This window comes from Vicugna pacos, unplaced genomic scaffold (assembly GCF_048564905.1).
Source record: "Vicugna pacos unplaced genomic scaffold, VicPac4 scaffold_110, whole genome shotgun sequence".
NCBI lineage: Eukaryota > Metazoa > Chordata > Mammalia > Artiodactyla > Camelidae > Vicugna > Vicugna pacos.
The window spans coordinates 134,784-153,913 of record NW_027328790.1 but is presented as its reverse complement, the minus strand read 5'-3'; the positions used below and the strand labels follow the sequence as shown (position 1 = coordinate 153,913).

At 52.7% G+C, this 19,130-nt stretch overlaps 1 protein-coding gene and 1 long non-coding RNA gene across 2 annotated transcripts in view; both read left to right on the top strand.

The window, feature by feature from the left end:
• Window positions 1–19,130, top strand: part of LOC140694902 (uncharacterized) — a 1,054,641-nt gene that overhangs the window by 963,240 nt on the left and 72,271 nt on the right. The window lies entirely within an intron of this gene.
• Window positions 1,247–18,672, top strand: LOC140694906 (uncharacterized). The gene is made up of 13 exons (XR_012070568.1): window positions 1,247–1,520; window positions 3,813–3,933; window positions 4,199–4,397; window positions 5,973–6,089; window positions 6,508–6,682; window positions 6,801–6,892; window positions 10,117–10,201; window positions 10,536–10,695; window positions 13,607–13,735; window positions 14,079–14,211; window positions 14,599–14,652; window positions 16,904–17,001; window positions 18,398–18,672. It is a non-coding gene; the product is annotated as an uncharacterized lncRNA (long non-coding RNA).

Sequence of the window (19,130 nt, the reverse complement as noted above, 5' to 3'; positions counted from 1 at the left end):
AGACACGTTCAGCAGCTTCTGGTTTGTATAGTGGAGGCACTGCCCACCGATCTCTGTGTGGCCAATTATTTCGAGTCCGGGAGCACATGCAGAAGACATCTTGGCATCTGTCTATCAACGCTAAGCACCTGACTAGTACCTGAGCACCCGTTCTCCAGGGAATCTCAAACTTCTTGGCCTAAAGACCCCTGTACACTCTTAAATACTGAGGACTTCAAAAGGCTGCTGTTTATGTGGGTTAAATCTATCAATAGTTCCTGTGTTAGAAGTTAAATAAGAACTTTAAAAAATGCTTATGAGTTCACTTAAAAATAATAACAACCTACTACATGATACCATTAATACTCTTAAGCAAAAAATAAGTATATTTTTCTAAACAAAAATCATTAATGAGAGGAATAGCAGTGATTTTAATTTCTGAGAATCTCTTTTGGACTGGTGAGAGCTTAATTCTATCTGCCTCTACATTACCTGTTTTGTGATATCACAGACTAGGTTTTCCCTGGAAAACCCCACAGGAAACTCGGGAGTGCAAGAGTGTGCAAAAGGCAGGTGACTTCCCGGCGTTCCTACGAAAATAGTCTTGCATCTCAGGGGCCTCGGACTCACTTTGATAACTGCTGCCCTACCCTAGGCGAGACTCTCCTACACAAGAGCCAGGCAAGTGTCCTGGCTTCTTTAATGAGTTACCGCAGCAACACCCCTCCCTTCTCTGTGTTAATGTTTCCCACAACCTCCATTACTGCAGATGAGGATGTAATCCTCAACTGAGGCCTCTAATCCCAGAAGACTACCAACCTTGAAAGGGAGGGCCCATCTACCATCTCTACACCCCGCACAGTCTATTTTGAGTCAAGCCCTAGATAACTGCTAATTGACACTGACCCTTGTCTTATTCCTGAGTTTTAGCGAAGGAGCCAACATCTGGATGGAACTGAAATTTCCCTGCTGATATACAAGGCTGATAAACCACCCTATTCCAACATCTGATTCTGGGGCTCTTCAAAACGCGGGTAAGGCCCCGCTTCATAAAAGACGGGTCCTCCACCTGCCCTTCCCAGGGGTTCTGGGAGGCCGCGGCCACGCAGGGCTACCCGGAGTCGCGGTCCAAGCCCCAGAGCCCGAGGGGGAGGAAAGCCGGAGGCTGTGCCCCAGCCCTGTCCCCCCCGCCCCAACCCGCTCCCCGGCACCACAGCCCTCCCCGGCCGCCACACCAACCCGGATCCCACCCCGGTCCATGTCCACTGGCCCCGCCAACGGCGCTGCCGTACGTTTACCGTCTGTGAGACGCCGCCCCAGAAAGGATGTCGGCCGCCGACTGACGCGGCCAGAACTAGTGGCCCGGCCAAGCAAGCCGCCATCCCCAGCAGCAAACACCGCCATGGCCCCGGGCAGCTGCACACTTCCGGAGCCCGCTGCCTGCCCCAGAAGCGCACGCCAGCCCGCGAGGAGCGCGGCGTCTTTATCCATGGCAACGCCGCGGGGCCCTCCCCTAGCGCTTGCGTCTGCGTCCTCCCGAGGTTAGACGTGCGAGAGCAGAACTTTCGGAGCCAATGGGAGCAAGGGCGCGGCCAGGACGGGGGTGGGGGGAGGCTTATGGGGCAGCTGGGTGGGGCCGGGGCGGGCGGGGCCGCGCGGAGGTCCTCAGCTGCAGGTGGCACCGGGCGGAGGCAGGGGCAATGCTGCCAACAGTGGGCGGGGCGGCGGGGCGGCGGGGCGGCGGGGTGGGGGCACCCTCACCTGTCCTTGTGCGGGGCTCAGCCAGGGCTCCGCGGCCTCCGCTTGCACCGGAAGTGGACCCAGGCTACCGGTGGGCAAGATAGAGGACTGAGCCCAGGCAGGCACGGCTGGCCAGGTAGGGCACCTGAAGTGCAGATCCACCAGGCCGGCTGCCGGCCTTGAATACGCGCTGCTAGGCAGTTTCCAAGAAGACGGGATCTGTCCCAAGAGGGGAGGTAGGGCAGGGTGCCAGATGCCTGGTTGGGTGCGGTCTTACAGGAGAGCCACGTTGAGAGGGTGCAGAGCAGCCCCTGTGTTGGCGGGGCTAGGAATTTGGGGTATAGGGTGAGGATGATGTGTGCCATTCCCTGTGGTCTCCCAAAGAACTCGCACCCCCAAGCAAAGGACCCTGCTCCCTCCACCCTTCACTGCATCCCCTGCCTTCCCCATCACCACCGCCCCTGCCCCCGGAGTGTCCCATGACCTCTCCCCACACCAGGCACCGTCCCTGTTACAGGTACTTATCTCCTGGTGGTTCCAGCCCAAGGGTGGGGGCTGTATCTAACCAGTTAGGATGCCTGGAGCCTTTGTATGAAACCTCAGACTATAATGCAGGCGTGCACAGAGGCCCCTCAAACAGGATTCCCTGCATTCCCTCCCCACCACGCACCCACAGCGCAGCTGCCACACCAGGCCAAGCCTGCAGGAGGACCGCTGTTCCCTCTCCTCCTGTCCCTGATCAAGAGTGCACCGCCCACACTGCTGGGTATTTAGTGGGCCTTAGAAGAGCAGCTGGTATTTTCATGGACAAATATTTGCTCTTTTGGGAAGAGTTGAGTGCAAAGGGATGTAGGGTATGCCTTTTCTGTTGTCCTGGAACTGGTGACTAGGATGCAAACTTAAGTCAAAGCAGTTTTTAGAGAGAGCCGCAATATATCTTACCCAAAGATCACTGTTCCCCTACAAAGGCGACACCACCTGGCGGGTGGGGTCCTGTTCCCTCTTTCTGGAGGTTGGGCTTTGCACCCTCCAGCTGGGACAGAGCCCGAAACAGCTCTGAACACGCTCCAACAGGCTTTCCCAGCACAAACTGCCTTTATTTTGAATCTGGCTGAAGGAAGCAGCTGAGAAATCTGGGTAAATCTTCCTGGGTGTAACCATGCCTTTTGTGCTGAATGAAAGAGCGGCTCTCCACATGCTAACAGCTTAGAACTGAATGTGTGTCGAAGCCTTCATGCATGTAGCATGTTGGGAACAGCGTTTCATGGTGAGGGGAACTCTATAACTTACATGTGTATGGGGAAGCCCTCACTCCAACAGGGTTTTCCTGCACAAACTGCCTTTATTTCGAAATTGGCTCTTGCTGAGAAATCTTGGTAAGTGTTCTTAAGTGTAGCCATGCCCATTATGCAGGATGAAAGAGCGGCTCTACACTTTTTCACATCTCAGAAATGAATGTGTGTTGAAGCCGTCATTCATGTAGCGTGTTGGGAACACAGAATTTAGTGGTGAGAACTATGTAAATTACATGTCTATGATGAAGCACTCTCTCGAGCCGGGTATTCCAGTGCATACTGCCTTTATTTCGAAACTGGCTTCTCAGAAGCCTGTGGTCTCCACTGCAGGTCTGTCTCCAAACCCAGGGCCAGCATGGTAACTCTGCTCCCCCTGTCTATTCTGGAAGTTCTAGGTGTCCTCCATGGCCCTTCCACCATTATGTTTTTGGAAAACCCCGCAGATGGAATGGGCCTGAGAACAGGAGAGCTGGATGCCAGAAGCCACTGCCCAGTGTGAGGCTCCTGGGAGGGGCATCTCCTCTCCGTGGGCTGTGATCTAACCTCCCCTCTCCCCCACCCCCACCCCTCTCCTCCTGCATTTCCTGATTGATCCCTGGATAATGGTCCATACCAGGAATGACCTGGGAGAGGTTTTATGAGTCTTTAAGTGGAAAAAAAAAGAAATCTTTAGACAAGTTACTGAAAGTAACTTCCAGCTTTACCGGGAAAGACCTCATTCCAATGTTTAAGGCTAGTTGACAGGGTGTCAAATTGCTTAACCACTCACATCTGAGCAAGTGCTACCTCTCTCTCCAGCTCCCCGCAGCATCCACCTGTGGCAACTTGGCCAAAAGAAGGCAAGAAAGCTCTTTCCCCTCGCCAGCACCAGCGTGGCTTTGGAGTCAGTGGAGGCTGAGAGAAAGAGCCCCGCCCTGAGGTTTGAGGGGCCTCCAGCCACAGCCAGAGGAGCGGGGGTTTTCAGAGTGGCCCAGCAGGGAAACCAGGCAAGGCCACCTGGCCCAAGTCTTCCCTGCCCAGAGAGCCCCATGAACTGCTTTGGGCCACACTCCCCGTTTGGGCCCCCTGCAAAAAGATACAACGGGAGCCACACCTGAGAAGGCAGAAGGACAGCCCTTTAGCCTGGGGTCCCAGCAGGTGTGTCCTGTGAGACCTGTGGCCACATAAGTTCCTTGTCTCTCCAGGTCACTGAAGGGACTGTGCTGGGCATCTTGGTGGTCAGGGACATGGGAACACCTCTAAACTCTGAAGAAGGACAGAGAGACTCTTCCTGGAAGCAAGGATTCCAGGGAGACACCTTGCCCAGAACTGGGGGACTGTGTCCTGAGTAGACCCCTGGGAGGCAATGTGGGGCTGTGGGGTCCTCTTCTGAGAAGGGAGCAGGTGAGTTTTCCGGGGGTGGGGTCCTGCTTTGTCCAGACATGTCCTTGTGTAAGACTCATTTACAAACACCTCCAAGTCCACCTAGGGGTGGCCCCAGAGGTGGGGGTAGAGGAGGAGAGTGAAGGGTGCAGACTTAGGGCCCCCTGAGCCACCCAGGGAGCCAAGGGTCAGTGGGAACATCTTGGGAGTCTAGTGCAGGGGTGGAGGACGAGCACTAAGAACATGCCAAGTCATGCAATAAAGTGACCCGTGACCACGAGACACAGGTGGCCGTACACCAAAAGAGGCAGATAGAAATTTAGACCCAGGATCTGAGAACCTTGAGAGGGGCTGGAGGGTCCCAGGAACCCTCAGGAACAGCTCTTCTAGGGGCACAGACATCCCAATACACACATTTCTCATGGAAGCTTTTTGGGGTGCAGAGTGAGTTACCAGGATCCTGAACTTAGTATGGAATCACGGTTCCTGGCAATAAATTGCTGTCATTTGTCCCTGGACATGCACAGGGGAGCTGACTGCTGTGGGGGTCACTGCAGGACTAGAATCTTCTGGTGTCTGCTCTGTGACCACAGAAACCCAGGGGGATTTCTCAACAGGAGAACCTGGAGACCATGCCTGCAAGGACCACCCTCATGGGATGGCCAAGGAGCTCGTGGTACCCAGGTCACCAAGTGACGAAGTTGTGAGGTTGCCTGGGGAATCGTGGGGGCATGTAGATTTCTGAGGTCAGCACGTGGGCCCAGCACTGCTGGATGGTCTGCACAAAGAGGGGCCTGCCCTCCTGATGATGGCTCTTAACACCTGCAGGGAAACTGCTCCCAGGGCTCCTGGAGGTCCATATTGAGAGTGTCCTGCCAGCCTTGTGGGGTCACCTTCCCCTGATGCAGAAGCAGACCTCTCTCCCTTGAGGCCCAGGGGACACCTGGCTCAGGTGCCACCTGTGTGCCCTGGACACGCAGAGCCCCAGAGCTCTGGCACAGCCTGGGGTGTGGTGGTGTCCGGGCAAGAAAGGCCCTGGGAAGGGGGTCATTCAAGGGCAGAGGCCACTCTGCAGGGATGCTGGACCTGGCAGCAATGCACTGCTTCAGTACTCCCTTGGGTTGGGTCTCCAACCTGTGGGATGGAAGGACCACTCCTTCCTGCGGTGCAGTCGGGGGAACTAGATCCATCGTCAAGGTCAGCCCTGAAAATGGAGGCTGCGCTACCTCCATTCCTGGAAAGAAAATCAGTCCCCTCCAGTCCAGGTGATTCAGAAAGTCATTCAGCAATGTTCGGGGCCCCCACTTTAGGCTTTGAATTAGAGCTGAGCGGCTTAGGAGGCCAGATCCCTGACCGTGGCTCCAGGAGCAGGCTTTCTGCTGGGGGACAGGATCCTCACAAACACCTGTGTCTTTGTGGGACACTCCCCTCTGACAAGCTGGGAGGCAGGGTGCAGTTGTGGGAAATCGTGTTTACATGAGCAGAGGGCCACCATGTGGTGGGGGCACAGGAGACTGTGAGAATGAGTCCCACAGCCTTTCTGGAATCAAAAAACTGGCAAATGTGAAAAAGTGCATAATTTGTTTTATTGAACAGGCTGCTTATGTACGTTTGGAGGACCAGGTTCAAGGACTCAGCATCCCTCCAGGACAATAGCCTCAAGAGAAGAACAGACAGAGCAGGAGGAGATCTGGGGTTTCTCCCAGGAATGAGGTGGAACAGGGATTTCTGCAGATTTGCAAGGAGTCCCCGACCACTGAGCATGGGGTTACAGCCCCACGAGCCCCTGTCATGTTTGGCTTGGGCTCTGGTTCTGGCCTGCTCATGTATTCTTCCAGCAGAGTTCCAGAAACTCAGAGGGTGGACTTAGAGGGGCTGCGTTTGGAACCTAGTGAGGAGTTGGAGGGTCCTTTATATTGAGTCCCTTCATCCTAATCACCGTAGCTGAAGCCCAACACCCCCCAGGCCCCCATGGTTGCTGTGGAGGGAGAACAAGCCTGGCAGGCGACCTAGGGGTCCCACTACTGTGTCCTTCCCTTGTCTTCATTCCCTTTCACCCCGGAAGGTGTGATTGTCTCGTGTCATGGTGGCCTCCACAATGTCCCTCCCAGTAATCTCTCTTCTCCATCAGGTGGGGTTCCCAACCCCGCTCAGCCTTCTCTGCATGGATGCTGAAGGACCAGGCCCACCTGAAGTTCTGAGCTCGAGCAGTAAGGTGGAAACAAAGAAACCAATGGAAAAAAGAAGCAAGTGATTGTGGCAAAGCTCCCCACCACAGAGAAGCTGCCCTGAGTGGAAGGGAGAGTGTGGGCATGCCCGTTTGTTTCCTATCTCCCAGTGCTCTTAGCTTTCTTATTGCCTACCTGCATGGTTACAACAAAATGATCTGCAAAACTGAAAATATTTACTCTCTTGCTTTTACAGAAAAGGCTGGCCAGCCTCTGGTCCGGTACCAGGCAAGAGATTGGAGTTCCTTTCCAGTTTGGAAACATCTTGGCAGGCCCAGGTTTGCAAAGGTCTTTAAGAGTAGTTACGGAGTTTTGCTTTTAAACTTTTTTACGGCTGTATATACTTGTGAGATGTGGTTGTGATGTATAATTCTGAGCCGGGATTTTCTCAAACTGTTTCTCACTTCTTATACCAGACATTCCTAAATTCCAAGTGGAACTGCATATTAAGGAAGCCATGGAATTTAGCAAAAGGATACAGATCTCATTTCCTTTTAAGCATCGATGTACCTCCATCATGGCAGTATTTGTTATGTGTTATTGATAGGGGAACTAAGTAGTAAACAGATTAATAGAAAATAGGGGATTTTAGGTACACAGGTTCATCTTTTCAACATTGTTTGTAATATTTGCAGTTTAAGATGACCATTCCTGAGAAACAGGCAGCCTCTTAGAATGAAATAGCATTTCCTCTGAACCATAATTAATTTTTATTTTGTAGACAGCAGGAAGGGTAATAACACGTCACACATTTGGGGACGTCAAAGAGAAAATGTAACTTTCTGGGAGCGCACTCCCCCGCCTCCCCCTGCCCTTTTTACTGTCCCATTCTCCCTGGAAGGCTCTTTCTTATCTTCTGCTCATGGCTCCAGTAACTCTTTCTTCCTCCTTGTTCCTCAGCTGGTAAGGTTAGTTTTCTACTTTGAACAAGCAAACAAGCCAACAGAAGAGAAATTTCACAAGCAACTCCCAGCACATCCACTCGCCTTCTGATGTCTGTGACCTCACTCTCGGTGCCCCACCGCTTATTAAAAGTGGCATCGAAAGCCAGTTCCTCCAAAAGTCCCCGAGGCCCCATCCCTCCCATCTTCTCTGGGTTGTCACTCCCAAAACCATCCTCTCTTTCACTGCCTCATCTATTTTGTTCTCCTGCTAGTTGGCACCATCAGTATATAAACGTCCATCCTCTTAAACCAACAGCACTCCTTGACCTTAATTCACCCCCACCAATTGCCACCCTGTGTCTTTGCAGCAAATCTTTAAGGAGTTGTTTAAACTCACTGTCTGCATCTTCTCTTGAGCCATCCCCTTTTACACCCATTCTGGCTTTTCGCCTGATCCCTCGCTCTATGGAAACTGCCCTGTCAAGGCCATCAGTGACCCCATGTTGCTAAATATAGTGGTCAATTTTGACTCCTCATCATGCTTGGCCCCTCGGCAGCATTTGACCCAGCTCTTCCATCCCTCCTACCCCGTGTTCCTGCTTCACTCAACCCCCAGCCCATCTCTCTGTCTGTTTCTGCTTTTGGCCTGCTGGCTGGTCCTTTGCCAATGTCTCCTGTTTTTTCCAAACATATACTGTGGGTGTTCCCCAGGGTGGGTTCCTGGGCCTCTCCTCTCTCTCTCTGCTATTCCTTTGGTGGAAGCAACCCAGCCTTGGAAATTGGCATGCCATCAATTTCTCGATTTCTCCCAAATTCCCTGATTTCCCCTTTCCATCTGAGCCTTTATCCCTGAGACTCACATCACATTCTTTTCCTTTCATTCATCTTGCTTTCACATTCATACATATGTTCTACTATGAAATTACTTTTCCAAATTTTGAATCAGTACATATATATCATGTAAAATGCTCAAATATGTATTATTTCCACTAAGATGCTAATTCTACCTTAGAACATTTCTGCACTTCTGTATTTATGTGAATAAAGCGAATAGTATTTCTACAAGCCTCATAGTTAAACACTGTTAGTTTGGGGCTATTATGTAACATGAAATAATGGTACATCAACATAGTCGTTTTTCATTTATTTTTATGTAACACCGAGATGAGGTTTTTGCCCTGAAGACTGGTTTTATTGAAATTTTACCTACGTTACGGACAGTCAGTTTATGTGAAAGCCCTCATTTCTCCCCTTTTTGATATATGCTCCATTTGGCTATATATAACATATAACTTGGCATGAAACAAAATTCCCAAATCATTCACATAATACAATTAATATGTTTAATTATATTTTTTAAATGTTAAAAAGAAAAAGAAAACAGATTCCTCTACCTATTAGGCACTTCTGTGGCAATATGTAACACACCCCTTAACCATGACATTGAAGAACTGAGCTGATACCAGCCCCTTTCCACCTGCTCAGCCCCACCTTTTCCCATCCCCTTTCCCATCCGGAGAGGACATCCCTCCCATTGTCCAGGCCCAGATGTTGGAACCATGTCCTTTCTCTCTCTTTCTTTTACACTCACAGACAGCAAATCCAGCTTGTTAGAAAATTCTGGATATTCTGTCTTAATTAAATACCTGCTCTCTGCTCCCCGCCCTCCTAAGAGCCACCTTCAGCCTTTCCTGGATACCAATAGCCTTCTGTTTCCATCTTTGCTTTCCTACAATCTCTCATCCACACAGAGTCAGAGGGAGCCTGTAAAAACATACATTGGGGGTGGTGGGTGTTGCTCAGTGGTAGGGCGCATGCTTAGCATGCTTGAGATCCTGGGTTCAATCACCAGCACATTCATTAAAATAAATAAATTACTTCCCCCCAAAAAACACAAACACAAAAGCATAAGTTGGACTACATCACCCCTCCCCTCAAAACTCACTAAACGGGTCACCATGTCATTAGGAGCCAAAGTCGTCACAAAGGCCTCAGGACCCGGCGTGCTCTGCCTCTCTGCCCACACTCTCCCCCTCACTCTGGGGGCCTCTGGCTCCGGCTCTTCCTTCTTCCTCCGGATCTATTCTGCTTCAAGTTCATTACTCCGTGAGATCTGCCAGGATTGCCTTATTCTCTCCTGCCTGCCTCCCACCCCACCGCCATCACCCGAGTTTGCTCATATCACTCTTTTTTAAAAATTTTTCCAAACTCTTGCTACCCCAACATGCTGCCTGTTTCCTCTGCTAAAATTCTGAGCCCCCAGTGATGGGGAGTCATGTCTATTTTGTTGACTGATAAAGCCCGAGAGCCTTGGGAACGGTCTAGTTAGGAGATTCCCGTATGTAGTAGGAGCTTATACACATTTGCTGAATGAATGTAGATGCCCTGGTCCAATCCGATGGAGCACTTCTGTGACGTGTTCAAAGAATAACTCTCCTTTCCACCTGAGAGGGGGTGACAACTTCCCTGCTGATTAAAGGCAAGAACTTTTTGCTTTATGCTGTTAACCTTAGGCGGGGAGACTGGGGGATCTTCATATATATTTTTAAATTTGGTTCACTCTGCAGTTGGTCTTTGGTCTCTGTATAATTTTGAGAAACTCTTTATAAGTGATCATTCTTTGATCAGATTGAACAGGTTCCAGGGGGAAGGACCAAGCCTGTCCCATCAGCCATCCTGTGTCTTGTCCTGGGACCCAGTGGATGCTCAGCATGTAAGTGAACCGACAGGAGTGAGTGAAGAGATGGGAGCATCTCATTATTGTGGCGGATCTCTGTCCAATGCCTTGAGATTTGGGGAAGGGTTTACGAGTGCAGAAGGGAGAGGTCAGGTCCTCTGTGCTTTTCCTGAGTGCCCTGGCCTTACCCATTCCCCCAGCCCCCTCTGGGCAGCCAAGCCAAGGAGCTGGGCCACCAGGGGTTGTGCTGATCAATAATCCACCTTCACCCCAATTCCGGGGGTAGGTACACATGGTTGTAGACACTGGAGTCAGGTCCTTGGAGGAATTCCTCACCGAACTATGTTTTGGACCTTTTATTTTTCTCTAGAACCTCCAGCTGAAGAAGATTGTCTTAGACACATGAAAGTTGAGGACACCTTCTGTCCCCTCGCAACCCAGGTGGGCCCGGGAGTCTGCTTTTTCTATAGCCGATGGGCTCGTGTTGATTTGGGCATCCCTGTGCCTGAATTCCTGCAGTACACTCGGTGGTAAGGATGGGGGTGCCTGGCAGGGAGGGAAGCGGGTTGGGAGACTGTACAGCTGGGCTGATGTTAACCTGGGGTGAGCGGGAGCTTGCTGATGCATGGCATCTCGGGGCAGGGAACTCTCCACACTCAAGAGGGGTTCCCACTCCCACAGGGTCCCTTTGATCAGGGTGCTGGGCTGTCAGGGGACCACAGGGGTCCCAGTGAGGATTAGGGTGCCTTCAGGCAATGGGAAGTGTGGGGTCCAGTGGCAATTGAATTAACTGTGCACCCAAACCCAGCCCCCACCTCTTTCAGCCTGTTTCCTAATCTGCAAAACTGGAATGTTATTAAACATCTCGCGGGGTCATTGATGGGCTGGGACAGACTACACAGTCAGGAGCTGGAATTCTTCTGTCCCCTGATTGTTTGCCTTCTTTCTGACTATTTGCTCTCACAAGCTCAGTCTCTCTGTCTCTCGCTCTTTCACTTCTAAGTGTCTCTCATGCTCTGGTTTCATTTGATTTCCAACCACCGCCCCTCCCCTCCGCCAAACTCCAGATGAGTGAACTTGATTTCTATGTGTCAGTTCCAAATTCCCAGGAAAGATGCTCTGTCACCTCTGGATCTGCCTTCCAACCCATGAGTTGTGGCCAGATGAGCGAGTCCCTCTGGGACCAGCAGAGGGTCTCTGCCGAGCCCCCAGCCACCACTGTGGGAGCACATAGCTCTCCGTGGAGGAAGTACTGGCTGTGACCTTGTGTCACTAAGTGTGAATTTATGTCTTCTCTTGAACCACCTTCATCCTTCTAAACAAAGATGAAAATTAAACACTCCCGGGATTTGTGTCATGGAACACTCAGGGTGGGGGCTAATGGGGCTGGAATTTCTGCTGTATTTAAGGGGCTGCACTGAATCCCCAACGAGAGCCTACAAAGGGAACAGCACCGGCCCCACCCGGCACTTAGGGCGCTGAGTCTGCGTGACGGTGAGCCAGGCTTCTGACCACAGCTCAGGGGTCTGGTCTGACCAGTTAGCCTTTGAAACCAACCAGCTTTGGATTCCTCAATCCCACCCTGAGGTTTTACCTGAACCATCAGCTTCTGTATCTCTGAAGACAGATGCTGAGGACCCTTCACGTAAGCCGTTCGCACAGCCCTGTTCAGGCCTTTGTGCTGCACGGTCTGCCCGGCGAGCTGACCGAGGTTGGTATTTTACTGATGTTAGAAGTAGTCTGGTTTCCCGATGTACTGTTTCACTGAACAAGCAACAGAAGCCACTTCTCGCTGATAAAAGCAGAAAAGGGACATAATGAAAAGATACTGGGAGGGTGTGTGGAGTGGCCAGGACCGGAGCCAACCCAGGAGCTGTAGGAGGTGTTAGGGAGCCCCAGGCACCAGGCTGGGAGGGGTGCTACCGGGCCCCCTGCCACCCCAGAAGGGACCCCCCTCCACCCGACCCTCCACCTCACTCACTGCAGGTTCATGTCCCGGCAGGGCCAGGTCACACTGAAGCCACCAGCACACACCTCAGTTGGGGAGCTGGCCCCGTCTGAGCTGCGGGCGTGCCTGGTGTGGGGAGAGGCCCAGTTAGAGGAAGGCAGTTCCCCTACTGTTCCGAGTTAAGGTGCAAGTCAGTGCCCATCACTCAGGAGAGCCAGGCTGGACGGACCTCATTGTGGTGACTAGGCTGTCTGAGTTCACTTATTACTTTCTACGTTTGAAGGCCCTGGAGGGAGAAAAAGTGAAGGTTCTAGTACTTATTTTGTGTTTCCCACGTACCAGGTGTGGTAAGCAAGCCACTTCAGACAAGGCCCGGAGCAACCACGTAAATAGGCCACGGAGCAAGTCGTGCAGTCAGGCCTCTGTGGTCCCGAAACCCGTGTCCCCATCCGCTCCATAGTTACCAGTGGAAACTAGGGGGATTTATGGGACTGTGTGCTCCTGTGAGGGCTGGGATATGTGTGTTTAAGTCCACATCTTCAGAAACTCGGCTAGAACCACAGCCACTGATTGCACGGTGGCAGAGGAAGGGAGGATTCCAGCCTCTGGTCCAGCTCGTGTGGAGCTCAGAAGTTCTTCCTCCTGTCCTGAAAATAACACCAAATCTGAGGGAGCTGCAAACCCACTGCTCTTCTTAGATCCCAGAAGACTGAGGGGGAAAGCTGCTTCCAACCCAGAGAGGTTGCAAAGGGAACAGCGGGCAGGCTTGGAGAGTCACAGCTCCCAAGGCAGAACCTGCTTTTGTAAGAACCCCGGGGGCAGGCAGATTTAACAGGTCCCTGAGGCCAGCAGGAGGCTCAGTGTGGGGAAATCAGAGTGTGACAAGTCCAGGGGGCCAGTCAGAGGGGCCCCATGCTCTTTTTCATGTATTTTACATCCAGGACCGTGTCCTGTTCTCAGAATGAAGGTCAGAGGATAACTCCTCATGCTTCCTGCCTGGAGAGGAGAAAATAACTGTATTGAAATACACCCAGAACATTCTGTTTCATTGGGGGAAGTTGTTTTTTGTTTGTTTTTTTAATGAGAAATTATTTTACCAGAGCCTAACCAACCTGGGAGAAGGGAAATCCCTTCTGTGTCACCCAAATTGGGGTGGGGGGAAAGAGACACACTTGTGGAGGTCACAGCTCAGGGCATAGGCTCAATGAGAACTAATCACAGGACTGCAGATGCCCTGCTCTGTCCCGCTCCCCCAACACCTTACCTCCATGTCAGTAGGGCCCGTGTGTAATAACAGGAATAATACTAACAGAAGTAAATGTCTCAGGAGTGTCTAGGGAAAACCCAAAGACAGCGGGGAGATCAAAACAAGGACACACAGGCTGTTTTAGCCTCTCACACCAATAGCTGTAGCAAACTACACACAGCCCAGCCCCAGTAGATAAACAGACAACCTCACAGAAGAAATTATTTATTTTGGTTCTCTTACCCAGTGCATTCCATGGTGCATCCTCGCCTAGAATTGAGTGGAAGCAAGTCCATCTCAGAAGGGACATAACTGAAGAGGGATGGCTTCCCAGACTCTGAGGGGCAGAGAGAGCACCAGCCTGGGTTAGAGAAAGGTGAGGGGTGGGGTAGGGTGTGGGCTGCCTTCTTCCCCATATAAGGAACCTTCCTGAGGCCAGCACAGTAGGAGGGAGGGCCATGGGGTGGAAGCAGCCAGACTTCATCCTGAGAACTGTTGGGATGCCTCAAAGGGACCATTCAGGTGCCCAAACTGGGCCCTGATTGAGGGAGCCAGTCGGTCTGACTCAGAGCCCAGGACTGAGGTGGGCTCACAGCAGGCCGGTATTACTTGGCCGGATCCATTTCACTTCTCCGAAGCCCTGTGTAAAACATGAAGCGTGGACGGCCTGGTGAGCACAGCTCTGCCCTCAAGACCGGTTTCAACTCCTCTCTTCCCAGAGAACAGCATCTCTGAACCCGTCCTGGGTGACCTCACAGAGATCACCCTAGTGGCCCAGGCTAGTGACCGGGAACATGTACCTTCCTGCAGGCAACCCCTGACGTCCACTGATGCATCATATACTGGCAAAGAGTGAGTCACTGTGCATTGGTCTAACAGCAGAGACTCTGCCAAAGGCCCAAGAGGTGGTGTGTGGGACATGCAGGGGTGCAGGAGTGTAAGCAGCGCAAAAGTGTAACTGGTGACAGGGGTGCAGGGGCTGTGGAGGGCGCAGGCATTTCAGGGGATGTGGGGGTGGAGGGATGCAGAATTGCAGAGAGTAGCAGGGGTGCAGAGGTGCAGGGAGTGTAGGGATGCAGGGAGGTGCTCAGGGACCTGGCCAGGATAAGAAGGCAAGTGCACATCCTTGCAGTCAGCCTGACCCCGGTAGGCTATTGCAATGCTTTTGGGCGGCGGCGGCGGCGGTGGCGGTTGGGAGGCTGCCCGGGCAAGCCGATCGATTTCTTCTCTTCCCTGCAGCCTGGCCTGGGGTGGGGCTTGGCCACCGGAGATTCGCCAGATGTTGCACTCCAGGTAAGCTTGCTCCTGGGAGGTGGGGCGGTTAGGTCAGAGGGCGGTGGCAGCGGCAGAGGGGCGGAGCGGGCCTACCCCTGGCGAACGGGTGGAATAGCTGCCTTGTCCCGGCTGCTGGGCCTGGGAGCGGCCTCTTCTTCCCCAGGTCGCCGGACACTCCTGTCCCACTCAGCTTGCTGAGTGCGGAGTGGGGGCGGGGCCGTTAAGGTGCGGGACCCACGGGGGGAGGGAGGCTGCCGCGGGGGAGCCGATCAATTCGCTCCGCTCTCCCCAGAGGCGGAGCCAGGGGCGTCTTCTGCTGCCCTAGAGGCGGGACGCGGGTCTCCAGATGAGCTTGCTCCTGGGAGGCGGCGGCGGAGGCGGCAGGGGCAGGGGATGTGTTCCAGGGAGTTGCTCCATTTCTTCTCTCCCCCACGGCCTGGCTTGGGGGCGACGTCTGCCGCCGGAGATTTGCCTGAGGTCCGACTCCAGGTGAGCTTGCTCCTGGGAGATGGGTGCGGTGCGGTCAGGGGGCTGGTAAGGTGGTGGCTGCAGACATAGGGAGGCTGCCCTGGAGGAGACTGTGGATTAGCTCCATGTCTGCACCGCGTGGCCTGAAGGCGGCCTCTGCTGCTCCAGGTCCCGGGACACCCCTGTCCCACTTTGCCTGCTGGGGGCGGGAGGCAGGGTAGTCAGGGTGCAGGGGTGGCGGTGGTCGGGGGCCTGCAGCGGGGGAGCGGACCATTTGCTCCCATCTTCCCCGCGTCTTGTCCTGGGGGCGGTCGCTGTTGCCCTGTGTTATGAGACGCGTGTATCCTAGTCGGCCTGACCCCGGGAGTTGGACTTGGTACTTTGGGGGTGGTGGCAGCAGCGGCAGGTTTTCCCATGGAACTTGTCCATTTGCTCCCACTTCCCCCCATGGTTTGCCCTGGGGGCGGTCCCTGTTGTCCCAAGTTCGTCGGACGTCCATCTCCAGGTCAGCCTGCTCCCTTGAGGAGGCCACTGTGAGGTCATGGGCAAGAGTGGTGGCTGCTGCGGGGGTAGGGGCTGCCTTGGGGAGCTGGTGGATTGGCTCCCGTCTCCCCGATGGCCTGGTGTGGGAGTGGCCTCTCCTGCCCCAGGTCACCAGACGCACCTGTCCCACTCAGCCTGCTGGGGGAGGGGCGCCCTGGGCGGTGCCTTTAAGGTGCGGGGGTGGCGATGGCGGGGGTAGAAGACCTGCAGCGCGGAGCCTGTCAATTTGCTCTCCTCTTCCCCGTGACCAATCCTGGGGGCGTCCTCTGCTGCCCAAGAAGCCGGATGCCCGTCTCCAGGTCAGCTTGCTCCTGGGAGACGGGCCCGATGTGGTCGAGGGGCAGAGGCAGTTGCGACGGCCGGCTGCCCCGCCTAATGGGGCCACTTCTTCTCCTCTCCCCTGACCTGGCCTGGGGACGTCCTCTCTGGCGCAAGATTCGCCTGACACCCCACACCTGGTCTGATTGCTCCTGGAAGGTGGGCGCGGTGAGATCAGGAGGTGGAGAGGACAGGGGCTGCCCCTGGAGAGCTGGAGGATAAGCTCCAATCTCTCTGCAGGCCTGACGTGGGGGCGGCCTCTGCTGCCCCTCGTTCCCAGGTAATACTTCTTCGGGTCATATTTCCCTGGGGTTGCGGTAGGGTGCGGGGGCGTCGGGGTGTTGGCGGGGGTATGGAGCCTGCCGCTCGGGAGCTGGGGGTTTAGCTCCCATCTTTTCCGCAGATTGGCCTGAGGGCAGCCTCTGTTGCTCCAGGTCGCAAAGCAATTTCTCTGACAGCTTAGCCACCGGAGGTGGGCAGGATGGGCTGAGAGGGCTGAGGCAGCCGTCAAGGCAGCGACGGAGGGGGCTGTCCCTGGCCAGCTGGTCAATTTGTTCCCATCTCAACCTTTGCTGCCGCAGTTTCGCAGAACGCCCTTCTCCAGTTTATTCTTCTCCAGGGAGGTGGGCGCAGTGCATGTAGCCCGAGGTCTGGGCTCTCCCTTGGGAGGGGCAGAACTCTCTTGTTCTCCTTTGTCTTTATTCTTCAGCGAAGTGGTTACTGGACGCAATTCTTAATTCTGAGAAAGTGTAGCCTGTGTTATGGAAGAGCTGCTGGACAGTGAGGTTTCTGGGTGGATTTTCACATCAGCTGATGCCCCAGGCAGGCAGGAAAGCTATTACTCAGAGCTTCTTAGTCTGGGGTTGGGGATGGCCCCGCCATCCTCACCATGCTTTTTAAAAATGTGTTACTCCCCTCTTTTTCCTAGGTGACATTTTAGGTTATTGGGTCTCAGATTGCTGGCACACTCATCCCTGTTCTCAGACATCTTTTAAACTTGGGTGAAGTGATAAGTAGGGGAAGATGATTTACTGAAAGGTAAGAATACTTAAATTCGCATTAAAGCTACATTCTGTCAATCTTTCTAAAATGATTTTCCTCTGATTCTAAATCCACGACCTAGTGAATGTTGTACTCCTGTGTAAAATCATTGATCTTCACATCACATTTGTTGAGTGGTCAACGAGATTTGTTAATTAGATTATTCCTGAAAGGAAAAGTTCAGGCTTTTCAGAATTCCTTGTCTGATGTCACCCAGGCAGTCACAGTAGAAGACAGAGCTGATATAAAAATCCCTCAGCTGCCTGAACTGCAAAGCTTCTGGGATTACTGATCCCTGAAATGCAGGTGACTCTTGATGATAATCTGGGGGATGGTTTAAATGATCAGATTCTTCCAGTCCTATAAATGGGTTCCGTGGCCCCAGCCCCGGGAGAACTGGACATAAGGGCCATATCGTGTGTGGTGGGATGGGAAGGCAAGGTGTAAGAGCTGGAATCACTGAGATTCCACACTCGCTAAACACAGACTCCAGAGCCTAATTGTTGTCAGGTTCTGTTCTGGATTTGAGAGTGTGTTCATACATGATTCTTGCCCTTCTGGAGTCACTGCCTGGGTGGAAGTAACCTTTACATAGATCTGTGGAGGATGACATTTAAGTAGATGGGCTGTTATGGTTCTCAATGTGCCCAGGCTTGCTCTTCCAGGCACTCGTGGGACTAACGCGAGTCATGTTATTCACTCATTCACTGATTTATTACCCTTGAATTGATCACTCGTCCCACAGTAAGTGAAACAAGGTAACAGGAAGCTGAGTTTTGTCCCCTCTCCTATCACTGATTGTTTTTCAGTCGGGCGCCCTGTGTATGCATTGTGAAACGGTGGTATTTCGTGCCCAATGGGGCAGCACTGTCAGTTCTGAGAATCAGGGGAGACACATGGGTAGGACAGCACCCTGACACACATGGCACCCCCCATCCCGTGAGACAGAATTGTCGATGCTCAGGTGACCCGATGTAGACTGCGGTGCTAAACCTGAGCATGTTTAGTTATCCTGGTGGCTATGAAAATACAGACTACCAGTCGCTACCTCTGGAGACTCTGAGGGTGTGCACCCCAGGATTCTGCATTTTAAGAAGCACTTTAACGAATCCTGATGAAGAGATCTGAGTGTCCCACGGAGAAACACTGGTGTGCGAGGCACCAATATTGAGGATTCTCAGGGAACGATGTCTTTTTAGGATGGTCCATGGGCCCTCACTTTAGACTTTTGCCTTGGGTTTAATTGTATGTGTTCAGAAGTGATGTCTTTCAATTCCAGTGCATGTCAGCATGCTCTGTGCAGGGATTTACTCTCAGTAGATGGCAAAAACTATGATTCTTCAGGTCACCGAGCTACACTGTGAACGATATTTTATTTTGGTTTTCTTTGTAGCAATGCAGAGTCTCCCGAGAAGAGATTTAGACTCAACAGCTTTGTGTCAGACTTTGGAAGACCGCTGCTGCCCAAGGTGTTCTCTGGCAGTGCAATGACGAATCTAGGTCCCTCTTTCACTGCTACATCAATGAAGTGGACCACTTGGACAAGGCCAAAGCTGGTATCCCTACCATAGCCCTTTACAGTGTTATTCGGCTCCAGGAAGCCATCAGATGCAGCAGGTGGCCAGAGGAGGAGCCGAACAGACTCATGAAATGTGACATCCCCAACTTTATCAACACGGACCAGAACTCTGCCTTTGTGGAAGATGATTTCCTGATTTTGTAACTACCGATTGTTCTAGAAAATAAGCCAGTTGCCCAGAACTCACACAAAGACTTGAATTGAGAAACGTGCTTTCTCAGGTATCTTTCTGAAGATGTGAAGTCTGTCTTTGTATGGAAGGAAGTCCCCTTTCACAAAACTGAATGTGTTTGTGTCTGAGAGAGGGAAATGGAGACAGAAAGACGAAGAAGCAGAAGAGAGCCCCCTCAGAAGAGATCTAGTTAAGGTGAGTTTTTGTGCCTTTAAAAAACATTTGGGGTTTTAGGGGGAACAAAGTATTTACACTGTCTTATTCTCCTCATTGGAAACCTTGGCCCCGTCGTCAGAGTCAGCGGCCTTGAACGGGGGTTGCACGCTGCGTTTCATCTGGCACTGCCACTTCCACGCTCTGCCTTTAGCACGTTGC